Below are 19,446 nucleotides of genomic sequence, written 5' to 3'. Positions count from 1 at the left end.
ACATCTGAAGGCAGCCCTATTCAGGGAGGTTTTTAATGTGTGACATTTTAATGTATCTTTAATCTTTGTTGGAAGCCGCCCAGAGTGGCTGGGGAAACCCAGCCAGATGGGCGGAGTACAAATAATAAATTACTATTACTGAATATGACTAACATAGGTTCAATTTAATTTCAATGGGACGCAGCCTCAACAGTCACTGGCAGAGGAAGAGGAGTGCAGGGGGAGCACACTGCCCCCAGCAGCGCAATCCCGGTGGGCTGCCATCGCGGTTGCCCCCCACACACTGGGCACCACGCCCCCAGGACGTGCGCCAGCCCCGCCCCTGCCTGCTCTCCACCCCCCGGTGCCAACAGTGCACTCCAAGGAAGCCCTACAGAAACTCATCAACTGTTTTGTCCAAGCCTGAATGGCGGTCGGCCATGGAATCCCTTGCAGTTGACCACAGTGCCTGGAGGCAGACAGGTCATGTATCCACAGCAGTGACCAGTGGAGAAATGACCATTGGGAGGAGCGCAGAGAGAAGGAACACCATGGTACATCTGTAACAGCAAAACCAGACGCCTTCATCTGCCCCAGCTGCAATAAAACATGTCTCTCCTGTATCAGTCTCTATAGCCACAGTAGGCGCTGTAACTCTCCAATGGTTTGACTTGACCCCTGAAGGCGCACTCTTCCACTCTCCCAAGAGAGATGGATGCCAACATTGTTGCTCTAGGTAGGATCAGCATTGGGTACATCCTTATATTCACAATCCTTTTTTGAAAATATTTAAATTGTTTTTATTAATAATCTTACTGCCACACTGAGGTTTTTTACATAAAATGTAGTATATAGATTTTATGAAATAAATAAACCTTAAGGTCTAGAAATGCGAGTTTAATGTTTAAAAACAATGACAGGTGGGATTATCAAAATGTTTAATTGTGCACCCCATAAACATTCTGTATTTCTAAACATGCTGCACTGAAGGTCAAAGTGGTGGAAAGGCAGAGCATCAATCTTTGTAGCAAACAGTAGAGGGGCCCGTCACAAAAAAAATGTAAGGTGGTCAAATGCCCTCTGTCCTCAACTCCAATAATTTGAGCACTGTTTTTCCCTTACCTGGTGACAGTGATGGACATGTTAAGCAAGCGTTTTAAGCTCTGCATAAGTGGGAAGCTGCTCAAGTGTCCTTTCAATCACCCATCTCTCCTGCTCTGTTCTTGGAAGGTCACAGCTTATCCTCTTATTTACTAAAGTGTGACTTCTTTATCCAGTATCTCGGGATTTCTTGCAAGCACGCTTAGCTCCCCTTTGCTAGAAAGGCTCTGTCCTTACACCCAAGTGCAGGTATATAAGCCAATTAAGGCTGCAATCCTACACACGCTTACTCTGGAGTAAAATCCCATTGAGATCAATTGATGGGTGTAAGTTGCTTAGGACTCCTGATAGGTATGCAATCGGGAGTTGTCCTACACGATAACACGGTCAACCTAGGATCTGAACCAATGGATTCAAGTTATAAGAGAGGAGATTCCGACTAAACACCAGGAAGTACTTTGTGACAGTAAGAGCTGTCCGACAGTAGAACGGACTTCCTCTGAAGAAGATGGACTCTCTGTCCTTGGAAGTTTTTAAGCAAAGGTTGGATGGCCACCTGTCATGTAACAACAACAACAACAACAACAACAACAACAACAGCAACAACAACAACAACAACAACAACAACATTTATATCCCGCCCTTCCCGGTTCAGAAAACCTGGCTTAGGGCAGCTAATAACAAATTTAAAACACTTAATTGATGCAACAAAAAACAGCATAAAATACAGTATAAAACGTGAATAACAAATTCAGAATTCAAAAATCAATTTAGGGGGGAAATCCATCCAATAAACATTAGATGATCACCAGGGCAGGCTAAGTTCAAACTGAAGGCCAGGCAGAATAGCTCTGTCTTACAGACCCTGCGGAAGGAAGTTAAATCCTGCAGGGCCCTGGTCTCATGGGACAGAGCATTCCACCAGGTCAGAGCCATCACTGAGAAGGCCCTGGCCCTGGTGGTATGATCTGGTGTATAATCTTGTTGAGAGTCCTGTATTGCAGGGGGTTGGGCTAGATCAGCCCTGGGGTCCCTTCCAACTCCACAATTATATGGTTCTATTGTTATAAAGCATATGGTTTCCAGAAAGAATCCTGGGAACTGTAGCTTGTTAAGGGTGTTGGGAAGGTAAACTAAGGTTCCCAGGATTCTTTGTGCTTTATAGGTTGCAGATTGAAGTCTAGTATCATTTAATAGGCTGTTCTAGTAGCAATAGCTAAAACTTTTTTTTTTGCCATATCATTTTTATTAATTTTACAATAATGCTTTCCATTACAATCTCTCCTCTTATACATTTTGGCTTTTTAGGGCCATGACTTCCTTCAAACCTTTCTTGTGATTTTCTATCTTTCATTTCAAATTTCTGCATTTTCACTGCTTAACCATTGCTTTCAAATCAAAAACATCAAAGCATCATATTTTCTTCTTCTTCTCTGCAGTGATTTTTCTACCTTTCCTTACAAAGCTTCTTGCAATCCTACCAACATGTTTGATTGATTATTTGTCTTTCAAATAATTTACAAATTTAGTCCAGTTCTTGATGAACTTCTGGTCCTGTTGTTCTCGGATTCTTCCCGTCATTTTGGCCGGTTCTGCACACTCCATTAACTTCAGTTGCCATTCTTCCTTTGTTGGTAATTCCTCTTGTTTCCACTTCTGTGCTAATAAAATTCTTGCTGTAGTTGTTGCATATAGGAAAAGCTTAGTATCTTGTCTGTTAATGTCTGTACCTACAATTCCCAGTAGAAAAGCTTCCGGTTTTTTAGTATATGTATATTTCAACATTTTCTTAATTTCATTATATATCATATTCCAGAAGCATTTCACTTTCTTACATTCCCAAGCAATAGCTAAAACAGTGCTGTAGCTGAAATAAACACGGCAGTAGTTTCTTGCCAGACACCCAGTCATCTATATAATAATAAATATAATATTTCTACTGTTTCAGGTAGCATGAGTGCCTTCTCATGTTGGCATTTTGCTTCACAGGGTTAGCTGAAAGCACTAGATGTTTTAAAACGAGCAGGTCCAGTAGCGCATATAGAGACAGTCTGTGTAAATGGGGTTTTCTAATAAGACTGATGTGAGCGAAGCTTTAACATGCAGACTTGATGAAATATACATCAGAAGCAAATCTGACCTGGACACATCATGTGTGAATTTTAGCTCTCTAGAGCAATAATTAGGAATTTGATTCAAATGAATTTAAAACAGGATACCATGTTCCTCCATTAATTACTAATCCTTACAAATCCCAGAGGGATAGCGCTGTTACAACACACACATGTTTGTGATGTCTTGATGGTTAAACAGATTTATTGTAGAATAGCTCTCCATCCATTAGAGTCCCTTATTCTGATAATACGAATGCCACACTAAGCTTGTTAGCCTTTAAGGTGGGACAAGATTTTTCTCGGTATTTGTTAATTTTCACACTCTGCCACAGTGGCATTTAAACTGCTATTGTTTCCTGTGACCCGCTCCTTAAATTAATTATTTGTCAGGACAAGATTCTGGAGCACAGCTTCGGCCAAAGGGATGTGAGGGTCAGATTCAGTTTGTGTGTCACCATCTACCTGTGGCCAAAGGAAAGAACACAAAAGCTCTGCTGGATCCAGCCAAAGGCCCATCTAGTCCAGCATCCTGTTCTCACCAGATGCCCATGGGAAGCCCAAACTACAGGGAGACTGGCTAAGAAGCCTCTCTTAACAACAAATAAGAGGTGCCTGTTGCCCAAACATGACTGTGTTTTTAAATATCAATTTTGCTAATAAAGGACATAACAAAGCTTGGTACTTATGACCAAGTAAATGTTGCGTATAATTCATATTTCCTCAAAACTTCATTTCCCCTCCATCTCCAGGTACATGGGGAAAAGTCACATGGGGAAAATATTTCTTTATTAAAACAATATATTTGTATTACATCTTTCCATTAACCCCCACAAACACTCAAGATGCCTTACAAAACATTGGAATCAAGTGCCATAATACTGTCTTTACTCGAATGTAATGCGCCATTGAATCTAATGCGCACCTCAAATTTCAAAACCTTGAAACCAAAAAAGTATTTGCTGGCAAATGTAAATGCGCCATGAAATCTAATGCACACCCTAATTTTCACGATGTAATTTGGCCCCAAAAGGTGTGCATTACGTTTGAGTAAATACGTCAAATACAATAACAACTGTGGATGAAGAAAACTATAGATAGACATACATACATGCAGATAAGATACAGGGATATTAAAATTTAGTAGGCTAGCAAAGCAAATTCTTTTTGGAAGACAAAAAAGGCTTTCTGCTGTGTCAGAAGGCTAACCAAAAGTAAGTTCTGTTGAGGAGAGTTGCTACCTCTTTTATAACACACTTGTAAGGATAACCACATCCACACCATACATTTAAAGCACTATGATACAACTTTAACAATCATGGCTTCTCCCAAAGAATCCTGGGAAGTGTAGTTTGTGAAGGACACAGAGTTGTAAGGAAGCACCTATTCCCCTCACAGAGCTAGAATTCCCAAAATGGGTTAAGAACCAATCCTTCTCTGAGAACTATGAGAATTGTAGCTCTGTGAGCTCTGTTAACAACTGTTAACACTTTTGCCAAACTACAGTTCCCAGGATTCTTTGGGGGGAGCCATTACTGGTAAAGTAGTATCATAGTGTTTTAACTGTTTGGCGTGGATGTGGCCCATATTTACTCGGAAGTAAGTCCCACTGATTTCAAGGGGGCTTACTGTCTAGTAAGGTTTAGTGTGAGGAAGCAAGTTTTGTGTTTCATGAAAGGGCAGCAAATGGTTAGTTATTTGCCGCTGTTGCTTATTAATTTATTGAACCGCCTTTTGCATGCCTCTGAAGGTGATTTAAAGACTGTAATAAACAAAAATCTGCCCTCATTCCCTTATGGGGGACACAAGAGCCCTTATAGAGTCCTTTGTAGGTTCTCCATCGGTCGGAGAAAATAACCAACCAGAGAATACTGAGAAGCAAAGCAGCTCATAAGCCTGATCTTTATTGAACTGTTGAACAGGATGCTCCCCTCACACGCAGGAAAGGAGGAGGACCCAGAAAAAAGGTGTGTTCGCCCTTATATAGACTTTTTAAATTGCCCGCCCTGGAGTCCAAGGCCACCCCCAGAAACATCATACCCACATCACCGAAGAGGCGGTCTACAACAGAAATCTGAGTGCATTGTGTATCTCCTATCTGGCAAGTTACCTGTTAATGGTTACTTGATTGGATACCCTGGGGAGCCTGGCCAGTCTTTAGTAATGACAAATACAGTGGTGCCTCGCAAGACGAAATTAATCTGTTCCACGAGTCTCTTCATCTTGCGGTTTTTTCGTCTTGCGAAGCACGGCTATTAGCGGCTTAGCGGCTTAGCGGCTATTAGCGGCTTAGCGGCTATTAACGGCTTAGCGGCTTTAAGAAAAAGGAAACAAACTCGCAAGAACTCGCAAGACGTTTCGTCTTGCGAAGCAAGCCCATAGGGAAATTTGTCTTGCGGAACAACTCAAAAAACTGAAAACTCTTTCGTCTTGCGCGTTTTTCGTCTTGCGAGGCATTCGTCTTGCAAGGTACCACTGTACTTAGTTCCTGAGCTAGGTCACAGGCTCACCCTATTCATACACAGACATATCCTTAAGACAGGATTTGTGAACAGAAAGACAATGGGGAGGCTCCCCCACACCCTCCCTCCTTACAGAGAAAACATTTGGTCAGTTTGGGAGTCAAAATGGTTCAGGGTGGTCCTCCTGTGCTGCTTCAGACATGTGGTTCACACATCTATGTATGTGCTTGGTTGGTACATTTATGAACATTATATATATATATATATATATCTCTTAGATTTTTTATTTCAAGACATACCATAAAACCAGCTGAAAATAGTTTTTAAAATAGTACTTCCTCTCAAAAATGGGGAGGTGTTAAGAAGTACAAAAGGAATGCTGAAGGAAACCCTTTTCATCCAGCTGGAAAAGTTTGTCAAAACAAAAATGTCTTCAATTGTTTCCGGAAAGTACAGATAACAGGCGCCTGTTGTATCTCAACAGGGGTGCTGTTCCAGAAAACATGCCCTGATTATCTTTTTACTGCCAGGGAAGGAAAGAGGTGCCTGTGTGGAATTCTGCCTCAAATGCCAAAATGACATTACTGGCCTTGAGTATTACGCACCTTGAACAGGTGAGGGGACAGAAAGCCATTTTGCTGCTTGGGTCCTACTTGGCCAATGGTGGGAAACTTCTTTAAAGCCAAGATCTGCATTCCCTTGTGAGCTGCATGCCAGAGGTGAGGCAACAGATGTGAGTCTTTATCTTTGCACAATAGGCTCCAGTCCAGCCACATAAAAGCCAAAAGCCACAGAACTCTCTCTCTCCAGGCAAGCAAGAAGTGTTATTACAGCTCAAGGACACATTCTAGCCAAGCCAAAGAACCAGAGTGGCATGTGGAGCAGGGCCAGTGAAGGTTGTGGCCTGGGAAGGAGGCTTCTGAGGGCCAGGTAAGAGTGGCTTGGAGGGCCATCTTTGGTCCTCAGGCCCTTGGTTTCCTACCCCTGAACAAGGCACACTGCCAAACTTTTTGTGGTTTTTTTTTTTTTTTTACTTCCAGGCTGTAACTTTCCTTTCTGCTTTTTAGGTCAGGTACCTGGAGGGACTGCCTCCATTTGGGTCGCAAAGCTGTGTCAGATTCTCCCATCTCCCGAGATCTATGGTTTACTTTTTACTCCCACATTTAGTGCAGATACATTTAAGGCCTGTGAATTTAGGTTAGACATTTTCTCCTCCCCAGAAGTATTCGTCATGCAGCCTTAACACCACAATTAAGTTTACTTGGCGCAAAATAAAGGAGGGAAGGGCCCCTCCTGTAATTCAACAGTTATACAAGGCAGAACTGTAGTATGTGCTTATTGTCTTACTTACAAGACTAAGAGAGGCTTGCGAAAGCCCAACTTCTACACAATTATTAAAAGGTATGGTTGCCAAATTTTATTCATCCACTGTAGCTGTTTCTTTAACAGTAGGTGTTTTTTTTCCTCTCTCTCTAGCAAGAAACAGGTGAGGATGTTTACTTCCATGCTTTGAAAGCACAGCTTAGGCACATCTGCTGCTATTAGATATATAGGAGCAGGCCAAGTTATTCTCCCTTCCTCCATCAGTTGGCAACCTTAATTAAAAGCAAAGGAGCCCTGTCGCCCTTGCCTTTGGGATTGAGGAAAGTTCTGTGGTGGGTAGTCTGCAAGTCCCCCAAAGCCTCATGCCATATTGTGGCTTTTGATACATTCTACTTCAGAGGAAAAAGTGATGTCGTAGATTCAGGCCATGAAGATTTAGAAAACGGGGGGGCAAGCAGAATGTAGCTGGGGGAAAGGGAGATTCCTTCAGCTAGAAAGGTTTCCAGAGTACAGTGGTACCTCGGGTTACATATGCTTCAGGTTACATACGCTTCAGTTTACAGACTCCACTAACCCAGAAATAGTACCTCAGGTTAAGAACTTTGCCTCAGGATGAGAACAGAAATCGTGTTCCCGCGGCGCGGCGGCAGCAGGAGGCCCCATTAGCTAAAATGGTGCTTCAGGTTAAGAACAGATTCAGGTTAAGTACAGACCTCTGGAACGAATTAAGTACTTAACCCGAGGTACCACTGTACTGTACCAATATTCAGCAACTGCTAGAGGACCCTGAAGAACAGCTGGATGAAAAGTTCTCAGCCTTAGATGTTTTTGTATTATTTTACAGCCTATCTTTAGTTACTTTTTAACAACCATTAGCTGTTTTTATGCTATGTTTGTAAATTGCCTTGACATGTAAAAGCTGATAGATGTGCCCAGGTGGATGTGGACTGCTTGGGTGTGACATATTTGCCAAGATGGCTGCTCTGTAGCCTGTCCTTGAGACTGCTAGTTTGCACAAACCCTGCCTGCTTAAATGTCTCATTCTCATCCAGAAACTTATTTTAGACATGGGGGTACCCACTTGCCCTCTGTCTGCTAATCTCCTATCCATTGTCCTTATCCTCAATCTACTGCTGCCCTTCTCCCATTCCCTCTGGGTTTGCTGCTCCTTTATTCTCCCTACTAATCCTTATATCAGGTCTAGGGAACTTTTGGTCCTCCAGATGCTGCTGAACCAAAATGCCCATCAACCCCAGCAAGCAAGGTCAATGAGGGTTGTAGTTCAGCAACATCTGGAGGATCAAAGGTTGCCCACACCTGTCCTATACCTTATTGAAAGTAACAAAAGTATGTGTCATTGGAATAATCACATGTTCTTCCCCTGCCTACTCATGCCTCCATTTCACCCTTCTAATGTTGTTTTCCTGTGTCTATTCTATGTTGTAAGGCCCTTGGCATGCCTGCTCTTTGTAACATGTTGTGGACCACCCAAGGGAAAATCAACCCTCGCTCCTTTATCAAAGGGCTCACAGCTGTTCCTGTAAGCCTACGGTATATGGTAGATCTCAAATAAATAGCCAGTGGATTTGAGTTTACCTTACTAGACCCACTACTTTAATCCACACTTCTGTCAGTTGTGCTTAATGCTCTGACCCCTAATTACACTAATGAACTCCCAAAGGCATTGTAGGGAGAAAACCGTACATCTTTTCACAGCAAATATGGGCTTTGATTAAACATTGGCAGACTAGTCTAGTAGTTAAAGCTAAATACTTTCAAACAAACAAAGACTTCTAGCTTTTGAGAAGACACTGTCTCAAACAACTTATTTGGTTCGTTGATTCATTAACTTATACTGAGCGCCTTGAGATTGTTCAGCAACCTAGAAGTACAAAGCAGTGTTAATGCAGCACCTGCTCAAGTTTTACTCTTAACCTTGAGTACAACTATAAGTTATTCATCCCCTTAGCCCAGCTTTCCCCAACCTGGTGCCCTCCAAATGTTTTGGATTACAAATCCCATCAGCCCCAAGTAGTACAGACATACTCATAGGAATTGCAATCCAAGATATCTGAAGAGGACCAAGCTGAGGAAGGCTTCTGCGACCACTAGAACAAATCCAGCATTGCAGAAATTCCATACTGATGTCCAATGGAAGGGCCTCTAGACTATAAGAAGTTCTGGCTTGATTCAACATTAATGGGAGCCACGTTCATCCCCTCTCTCATGCACTTACAACTCAGATTTCACTGCAAGTGTACATAAGATTGCAGTCTGAGTCCAACTGGGCTTATTTCTTTGGTTTTCTTTTCTGGATTGTATGACAACAGTAATTGCTATGGCTGAAACCCACAAACCACTTAAACTGGAATGCTTGCATTTAAACCAGCACTGTTGCCAAGCCTCAAACCAAAGCAGAGTAGTTGGAATGGGTTTTCTTTTCTTTAATCAGAATTTAGCCCTTGTAAAAAAAGAAAAGTGCATTGGGGAAGGCAAACTTTGCCCTACATATATGTCTTAAACAGAATTAAGCCTTAATGATTTTGATGTTGTTAACTTTCAAGTATGATGCATGTTTAGAAGAGCAACCTTATTTTCAAAACAGGCCCCAGACATTTTGCTGCCTGAGGCTAAATACAAGATGGACCAGCCTATTTCACATGCAAAAGCTGACCAGACTGACACCTACATCTCAGAAGTGGCTTATGCACAGTTTGGGGGCCTGATTCCCCCCCCCCCCCCAATTTTGCCAACAGCAGCAGTAATAAATACACAAGGTGCTTGGATGGGTGGAGTCCAGCACTCTGACAGAAATGCAAATCACCCCATCCCTTTTCATCAGATCAATACTTCAATAAAGGGAGAGAGGGCTACCTAGGATCAGCTAACAGAGGTGTGTGCCTGTAAGAGTGTAGGACAGCCACACCCACTCATGCAATAAGCCTCCTAAGAGTTTAGGATAGAGTGAATGTGGACCTCAGCCCAGAAAAGGCTATCCCCCCCATTGTGTTCATTTATGAGAATTATATTAAGATTTTGCTTATTATGCATATTTTATATAGCTGCCCTGTGGCCATTACTTTTGTTAAGCATACCAATTGTTCTGAGAACGTTGTGCTTATGCTTATATCCTGTTTCTTGAAAATATGCAAAAGGTTAAAGAATAGCGAAAGCACACAAATAAATGCATACATAAAAATGGGTCATCATCCCTTGCAGACTATCTGGGAGGGGGGCACGTGCTACTCACAACTTTGCCCTCCAAGACCTCTGCACTACCGTGTGAAAATGTACTTTGGGATTGTGTATATGCTTGCATTGGGTACAGGAATATATATTCGTGTGTGTGTGTGTGTGTGTGTGTGTGTGTGTTCAAACTATCTGATTCGTCTCTGCGAGCACAATTTCGAGGTTTGGTGGAGCATCCTTCTAGCCTTGCAGCCTGCCTCTCTCCCATTTGTGCCCGCGCCTTTCCCATCTCCCCTCCTTTACGCGCCCGCTCGCCGCTCATCACCTTCCTCCCTGCTCAGCATCCCTGGTCCACGGCCTCCCCCCCTCCACTTTGCATAGCCCCGCCTCGTGGGGCGGAGCTGGGCGGGGCCACCGAAGACCGGACCCAAAGGCTGTACCATCGGATCCGGCGGCTTTCATTCTCTTCCCCCCGCCCGCCCGCCCTCCTTTGGGTGAGTCCTCCTGCCTCCTGCCGCTTCTTGAGCCCGCAAAGGACACCGAGGCTGCTGGGGGCGAGCAGTTCCCCGGAGCGCCGGCTGCAGGGTTCCGCTGCTTCGCTTGGGGCCGGCGGCTGCGGTGGGGATTTGGGCAGCCGCCTCGGGCGGATCTGGGCAGCTTGCCGCTGAGCCGCGTTAAGCGAGTGGCGGAGCAGCTGCGGCTGGTTCAGAGCGGCTCTTGCAGCGGGTCGCTTTGCGGGCGCGTCTCGCACCTAGGCGCCACCATCGCTGCTTCGGAGCCGCTGCAGCCGCGGCAGAAGCACCCAGGAAGGAGGTGGGTGGCTTTTTCTTCTTGTTAGGGATTGATGCGGAGGAGACCCCGCGTATTACCTGAAGAAGGGTCTAACACATATGTTCGAGATCGTCTCCTAGGCTGTGCCTGAGTTATTCCCCCCCTTGCGTTTTGCTGGACGCAAAAAGAGAACTTCCCCCGTTTTATTTCAGAAGTTGAGAAGGAAAGGCTAATGAAATGGCCCCGGGGCTCTCACCTGTGGAAAACCCTACAGGTGTGGGGCATGGTTATGCAGACGTTCACACGGTCCGTCAACACGTGTAAGGAGGAAAGGAGGATGGGGGTCCTCTCTCCCTCTTTCTGTAGGGGAGAGAAAGGGAGGAGTGGCACTCTGCACATCGTTAGAGGTGCTCTTGCCCTCATTGCGTTGGCTGATGCAGGGCAAACTGGAGTGTATTTGGGGTTTGAGCCTTGCCTCAAAAGAAGCCCAGCATGTAAGCAGACCTTATGGGAAAGTGGGGATAGATTGGAGGCTCTGAGAACTGAAGTGGGTTGGACTAGATGACCCTTGGGGTTCCTTCCAGCTCTGCAATTGTATGGTTAGGGGGATCCAAATCAGAAACAGAAAAGCATTCCTAAAGCTTTGCATTCATATAACGGAGCTCCAATGCGTTTGAGACTCCGCCTTTCTTCCTTGGCTTCCTTAGAGTGTGCCTGCATATATGCAATAATGTGTGCATATTCATGTTTCCTTGGTGGCTTAAGGGAGTCCTTCTGCTATGGATGTTTCAATCTCTTAAGCCGTGGGCAGGTGCAGTGTACATTTCTCCCTCTCCCATGTGTGTTCCTGCTCCTATTGCATGCATTATTCTGCCCTGGTCTCCTGCATACCTCTGGTGAATGCATAGCAGTTATTTCCTGACACCCTTTTGCTATTTCCATTCCGTGCCTTCTCCAAATATCCACAGGAGGGAAATCGGGTTGGGGAGTGTGATTGAGGGTGTCGTAATGCCACTGCTGTGTTAGCAAATGAGGGGGATGCTTGCATGGGAGCTTAGAGAGGGAGGACTTGTGTGGGTGAGGCAGGGCAAAGATGCAGAACAGTTGGGGAAGGAAAAGGAGACCGGTGTGTGTGTGTGTGTGATTTTGGAATTAGTCCTTTCTGAAACATCAAATTTGAAAGTTATAAAAGGATTTTACATTCATGGACGTATGATTGTATTTTTATCTGCTTTCATCTAAGTTGCTGTCTTCATTTGGAATAAGGTGACATTTGCAATTGCATGCTCAGTTCTTTTCTGTCTCTCTCTTAAAAAATATATCCTTCCCCTAAGCAAAGCAATGTTAGGAAGGGTGATGTATGAGTTAAAACTTAGGATAGGAGGTGTGGAGATAGGGAAGAACCTGCCTGGTTCTCCTAGCTTCAGGTCACTTGTACAAGGGTTCTACTCCTTTGACACAGCTGCTTACTGGTGTTCACTTTTAAGATAATGAGCCAAGTAAAGTGAATATACATATAGAGACTGTGCTCCAACCTGTGTGTGTTTAAACTGACGTTATCAACATACCATGCATAGGCTCTGTTCATGTAATCTCTGACCATGCCAGTGCATATATCGTTTGACTGTTTGCAGGATCCGTTTCCAAGGTCAATTGCATGCGCATCATTTGGGGACAGGGACAGCAGGTGTGATTCTAACACCACCACCTGTCACAAACCCAATATGTGGTCTGGAAAAGGGCTCTGTATTCCATTCCTCTGCAGCTTTTTGAATTGTATATGATTGTAAGCTGCTTTGTGGGGGGGGTATTTTTGCCTTTCAAACTGCAAAAGTCTATTTAAACAAACAAACTAACTAACTAACTAACTAACTTGAATGTTAGGAACTTGCTTCTTCAAATAGGTTAAAAAGCTAAGGTTCTCAGTAAGGGCATACTGCATTAAATGCCAAATTAGGTGTGGTATTAGGAAATATGAGCTGCACTGACAGTGTATCCTAATGTACAGTGTGTTTGCCTGTTCTGAGCACCGAATGGGCCTGTTAATGTACTCAAACCTGTCTCCTACACACAGTGATGATTAACTTGCGTTATTTCACTTGCACGTTCACAGCTGATGAGAATCATCCAGTTGAAACTGCTGTGATGTCATTCACACTGGGCCTGGGCAGGCCAAGGCATTACAGCCACCATGGCTGTCATCAGTTGCTATGATGACAAAATGAGCTTTGACACCCTTGGGCCAGGCAGAGTACTGCAGAGGGTGCACTTAGGAGATGTAGCGATTTTATTGGGGGGGGGGCGCGACTTGATGGGCAACTTTTGCTAAACGACGCTAGATCTGCAGTTTCTGCATGCCAGAAATTTTGAATAACCCCCCTTGCTTATGTAAATCAGTGAAGCTGGGTTGATGTGGGTTGATGAGGGCAGGATAGCCAGCATGTTTCCATATGTAAGTAATTCCTACTGAGTGGGTGCAAGAATCAGAAGTAAGGATAAATTTGTGATGCAGGAAGCAGAGGGGGAGGTTACAATTCAGACAGTAGGCTATGTGCCCTCCCTTTCCTTGCACCCTTGATCTCCTGAAGGTATTTTGGTGATAGATGAGGTTGCAAACAACCGAATGGATAATCTAGTTCAGTCCTCCTACATGAAGGAGGATAAGGCTGTATATGTTAATCCTGGTGTACTACTTTGGGACAGGAGGGCAGTTTATTCCATTGCACGATTGGCTTTGGGTGTTATCACTTTGCAGAGTTTCCATTATCGCAGAGTGGCAGCCAATTTTGAGGTGTGTTTTTTTCCCCATTTTCCTTCTGCCATTCTTGTGCTTTCACTTTGCTTCACTTTGAATTCTCTTCCACCTTAACTGCGATCTAGGCACCATCTTGTAGTTAAGCAAAATGTGAGTTTTTTATTTTTTTTTAAAAAATGAAATGGTGTTTGAAAAGTAGGGAATACCGGAGCATCTGGGATTGATTGCTCTATTGCAGTTTTCCACTGAGTCTCTCAAAGCGAAAATGCCAATGTAAAAATCTAATTTGGGAGAGGAAATAGAGAGTTTTCATGTCTTGGATGATGTATGTTGTCTCAGTACAGCATCTAAGACGCATTAGGAACAATCCTATTAAAAAATTTTCATTTAATGATGACGTTCATCATTTATATAGCACTTACGGTAATATAATAAAGTATGTTAGAATAGCATTTTCCTCAATAAAACAATGAAATTTGCATCTTCCCTGGCCTTGTCACAGGTAGGATGCTAAAAACACAGATGGACATTTATAAATAAAATAATAACTGCCTAACCTAGTGATGAGGAGAGCCATCCAAACTATTGGGAACTATTAATATTAATCACTTTCAGTATGTATAAAAAGGTATTGGTTCTGAGTCACATAGGCAGGTTCCAACACTTTATTGTTGTAGTTACTATTTTCTTATATGTCTTGCCTTTCCTCTAAGGAGGACAAAGTAGCACATATGGTATCCTTTTCCCTCCCTCCCTTATAACTTTACAACAATACTGCGAGGTAGGTTAGGCTGATGGTTGTGAGTGGCCTTCAGTCATGCACTGGTTGAGTGGAGATTTGAAACTCTCCCCCTGTGTTTTAGTCCAACCTAAGCTACAGGGTTGTTGTGATGATACAATGGGATAGAAGGGAGAACCAAGGGTGCCCACCTACAGTAAGCTCCCTGGGAGTAGGGTAGTATAAAAATGTAATAATTTCTCATCACTTCTGAACTGCAGCACTGAAATTGCTATATGTTTCCATAAGGGTGCTGAAATATCTGTACAGCAGTACTCTATCGATCAGCCTTGGCTATAGGAGCTGTCCTATTGGCAAAATGAGTTTGGGTTTGTCTGCTATGAAAGCCATGTCTGTGTGGCCTGCCGATCTGTCACAGCAGTCGTGGAATGAGAGGTGCCTGTGAATTCACCCTTAAAACTACCTTTGGGAAATGGGGAGATGCCTCCAGGAAAATGTTGTTACGCCTCTGTCTGCCCTTGCTGTTTTTATTAGATACACAAAGGGCTCATTTCTTGGTAGCTGCAATGGTGTGTGTGTGGGGGGGGGGGAATACTCTCTAAAACCATGGGTAGGCAAACTAAGGCCCAGGGGCCGGATGTGGCCCAATCTCCTTCTAAATCCGGCCCATGGACGGTCCAGGAATCAGCGTATTTTTACATGAGTAGAATGTGTGCTTTTATTTAAAATGCATCTCTGGGTTATTTGTGGGGCATAGGAATTCATTCATCTCCCCCCCCCCAATGTAGTCTGGCCCCCACATGGTCTGAGGGACAGTGGACCGGCTCCCAGCTGAAAAAGGTTGCTGACCCTGCTCTAAACTTATGTATGTAGGGCCCAAGCCACTCACAGCTTAACAGATCAAGAAGACAAGGATGCCCCTGCAGCAAATGTTGCATGCAGATTTCTCATATTCCAGACACTGCATTCCATGCACCCTCTCTCTCTCCCCCCCCCACCCCGCTCTCACACTAATTTTCCACCCCCTACTTCTGAACAGACACTCAGCAACCTCTAGCCAACAAATCTTCTCAGATAGTCCTCATTGAACTGTTAGTGCTTTTTCCACCCTTGGGTTTCTCCCCCTAATTAAATTTCTCAGGGTTACTCAAAGGCTTTTGGTTGTGTGAATGTTTTGCTTATATAAGGATCCCCACTTGGATAATGAGCTCACTGTTAGTATTTAGGATGGTGATTAGAACCACAAAATATGCTTTTGCAAATGTCATGTGTGGTGCAATTCCTTGCATGCATACTTGGAAGACAGTTCTGCTTCAGTGAGCCTCAGGTAAATGTGCATATTTGTTTATTATTATTATTATTATTATTATCTTTTAAAACACATTAGTCATACCTTGTGTTGCATTCTGCTCTTGTTACAGACTTTCAGCTTATGAACGCGGCAAACCCAGAAGTGTTTACTTCTAGGTTTGCTGCCTGCGCATGCGCAGAAGCGATCTATGCGCTTCGTGCACGTGCAGAAGCTCTCGATCATGCTGCACACATGTGCAGAAGAGGCGCTCTAGTTGCTGACTTTGCGGGGTGCAAACGGCACCCCGAAATGGATTAAGTCTGCAACTAGAGGTGCCACTGTATTTTTTCCTCCAGATAAAGAAGCTCAAAGTGGGTTTTCAGCAACAAAATATGCATGCAGTAAAACAAAATCCACAAGGCGCATTAAACAACCAATAGGATTGTAACCTTTAAAAAGTCCACTCTGCCTACACATCATGCATTTAAAGTACAGTGGTACCTCGGGTTACATATGCTTCAGGTTACATACGCTTCAGGTTACAGACTCCGCTAACCCAGAAATAGTGCTTCAGGTTAAGAACTTTGCTTCAGGATGAGAACAGAAATTGTGCTCCGGCGGCACGGCGGCAGCAGGAGGCCCCATTAGCTAAAGTGGTGCTTCAGGTTAAGAACAGTTTCAGGTTAAGTACAGACCTCAGGAATGAATTAAGTACTTAACCTGAGGTACCACTGTACATGGTTTCTCCCCTTCCCCAAGAATCCTTGGAACTGTAGTTTAAGGGAATCCTGGGAGCTGTAGTTTAAAGGAACTGGGAATTGTAGCAATGCAAGGGGTAAAGTACGGTTCCCAGGGCTTTGGGGAAGTAATGCACAGAGTCTTCATCCTATTCCCCACACAAGGGAAATGTCAGGAGGGGCCACCTTGGTGATGTACTTCTGTTGACCTGCACTGTTTTGAAATGCAGGCCCCTCCAGTTAAATGTGGAATGTTTGGCACCCATTGCTGAGTCGCTCAGCTGAAGGCTTTTTCTCTGCCTTAGCACAAAGCAGGCAGTGATGCTCTGGTCTCTTGGTACAGAAACATTGCATGCATGGCTGAAGCTTCCACATCTTCCCAGCATGAATTCCCTTTTGGACATCACACATCGTTTGTGCATTTGCTTGTTGGCCTGTTCAACAGCATCCGAAGCGGCCACTGATTATGGAAATGTATCCTTCATAGGGCTTTCTTTGAAAAGTGTACAGAAGCTGCAGGTAGCTTGGAGCAGAACTGCTTGCCTATCAATGGGGATGGCCTCAAAAAGTACATGGTGCTCCAGGGTTTGCACTGATTCTTTGATTCTCTTGTACGTACCTGAAGAGGTTTCAGATGTTACTGGAAGAGTAAACAACTGGCCTCATTAGGGCCTCATCTTGCTGCTTTTGGGATACAGAACTCACTTTCCTTTTAAAACTTTTTACAATTATATTGAGTGCATCCTGTCTGCACCCTCAGCCAGACCCTGTTGCTTCAGAATGACGATTACCGCTCTTGGTGGCTGTAAGGTAAAGGTAAAGGGACCCCTGACCATTAGGTCCAGTCATGACCAACTCTGGGTTTGTGGCGCTCATCTCACTTTATTGGCCGAGGGAGCCGGCATACAGCTTCCGGGTCATGTGGCCAGCATGACTAAGCTGCTTCTGGCAAACCAGAGCAGAGCATGGAAATGCCGTTTACCTTCCCGCCGGAGCGGTACCTATTTATCTACTTGCACTTTGACGTGCTTTCGAACTGCTAGGTTGGCAGGAGCTGGGACTGAGCAACAGGAGCTCACCCCGTCGCGGGGATTCAAACCGCCGACCTTCTGATCAGCAAGTCATAGGCTCTGTGGTTTAACCCACAGCGCCACCGTGGCTGTACTTTTTAATAAAAATTATATTTTCTGTTCATTTGGGAACCATACTGAGCCCACAAAAACTACCCTGGGGTGAGTGTGCTGAACCATTCTCCTGCCAAGTAGGTTTTTAAACAATCACATAGCAGGTGCTAATGTGTGGTAGGACAGGCCTTCATGTGCTTGTTATCTCCCCTTAATGCAAGTAGGGTCGGGTCACCCATGTGTCAGTCATTTGACATCATGATGGCATCAAGGGACTGAAAGGTGAGGGATCCTGCAAACACCTCAAAAGTTTATCTGCATGTGGGTGCTTGCTTTGCCAGCAGGATTGAGCCCTCTGCTCACTAAACTTCACCTGCCAGGGAGTCCAAATTGATCTGTAAGACCATTTCCCACAAACCCACTGACATCTGCCCATCACCTGACATCACTAGGTGACGTCAGCTGATAGAATTGAACCCTGTCCCCCACTGACTGATGGTTGATGCCGTGACAGCATGCTAACAAACTAGACTGCTCCCTGCCCATCAGCTGAGGTCATCCAGTGATGTCAGCTGATGGTCAGGTGGGTAAGGCTTGTGGGAGATGGCCTCATAGGCCAACACGGATTCCTTGGCAGGCCAAAATTGGTCCATGGGCCAGAGATTCTCCACCATTACATTAATATTCAGGATAGGACAGAAAACAATGTGGTATGTTCTTAGCTACATGGTGATGAGAGATAACGTGTGTAATTTATCTCCTCTGCTGATTTATAGTGTGGCTCTCTTTGTGAGGACTCTGTTCAGTGTGGTAGTGCAATTAGATGATCGTCAGGTTTTACGTGAAACCGAAATGTTGCTGTTGGTGCTGGTAACAGAGGGAGAAACCTTTTGTTTTCGTTAGGAATGGAGGTGTCAAACGGAAAGGAAAGTTAGCCCCATGCAGTGTTCGGAACTCCCATTGTTCTAGGCACATTTTGCGACAGGGAAATTCATTAGCACGAGCAGTTTCTGAGCTCTGGGCACAGTACTGCGCCTAAGATTTCAGATTAAAACTGCCAAGTGGAAGGAAAGGAGGGCCTTTTTCTGCCTCTTCACTTCCAGCTACTCTCTTCAGGCTGGAGAAGAGGACAAGGATATTAGGGAGATGGGCAGGGGAAGGACTACACCATGTGAAAAATGAACGTAATATTTTAGCTGCAATTCATTCATTTTCAGCTTTGTATTCTTGTTATTAAAAAAAGCGTGCCTAGGCATTCTGTTGTTGCGCCCACAACCTAAGTTTAAGGTGCCGTTTAACTCCTAGCTTTCATATCTCAGTTTCTAACACTGGTCCCATGTGGAGGATTGTTCTGAATCCTAGGCATAGAAATGAGCAGCATTGTCCCTTGCTCTTCTTAAAAATCTTTATCCAGCTGACTCATTTCTAACAAGGTTTCTTTATTAGGGAACTGACCTCGTGTGGATTCTGTTGTGCTCATGGTACCAGCTTTATCTTGGCATTTGTCCCCTACTCCCCCTTTTTCTGCTGCATCATGTTTAGCCTGCTTTTTGCATTTGAAAGAAACAGTGTGTTTTAGTTAATGCCTAATACTGCACAGCCATCTATAGAGCCGTTTCATGCTCTCCTTTGACTGGATGCTGGTGTTTATGGAGTGCTTATATGCTAGTGTTTGGCTGCGTGCGGCTGGTCACGCTGTCTCTGTTATTTACATTTCAATAAGAATTGCATTGCTCAGTCATTGGTTCTCTCTGGTTGTACAGCAGCAAAACCAAAAAAAACAACAACCCACTTCTGAATTGTTCTCTGGGCCTCGCCTCCATCAAAATATAACTGCCGCCTGTCTATAAATTCACTTTGTGCC

At 44.2% G+C, this 19,446-nt stretch overlaps 1 protein-coding gene across 1 annotated transcript in view; it reads left to right on the top strand.

The window, feature by feature from the left end:
- Nucleotides 1-10,653: 10,653 nt before the first annotated feature.
- The window catches only part of PPP1R16B (protein phosphatase 1 regulatory subunit 16B), a 122,404-nt gene continuing 113,611 nt past the window's right edge, over nt 10,654-19,446 (top strand). The window contains exon 1 of the mRNA XM_081009248.1: nt 10,654-10,978. The gene's annotated coding sequence lies outside the window, so the exon portion shown is untranslated. The remainder of the gene's footprint in view (nt 10,979-19,446) is intronic.

This window comes from Podarcis pityusensis (assembly GCF_964106645.2).
Source record: "Podarcis pityusensis genome assembly, chromosome: 6".
In the NCBI taxonomy this organism is placed as follows: domain Eukaryota; kingdom Metazoa; phylum Chordata; class Lepidosauria; order Squamata; family Lacertidae; genus Podarcis; species Podarcis pityusensis.
The sequence above is the reverse complement of the archived record's forward strand: the minus strand, read 5'-3'. Positions and strand labels throughout refer to the sequence as shown.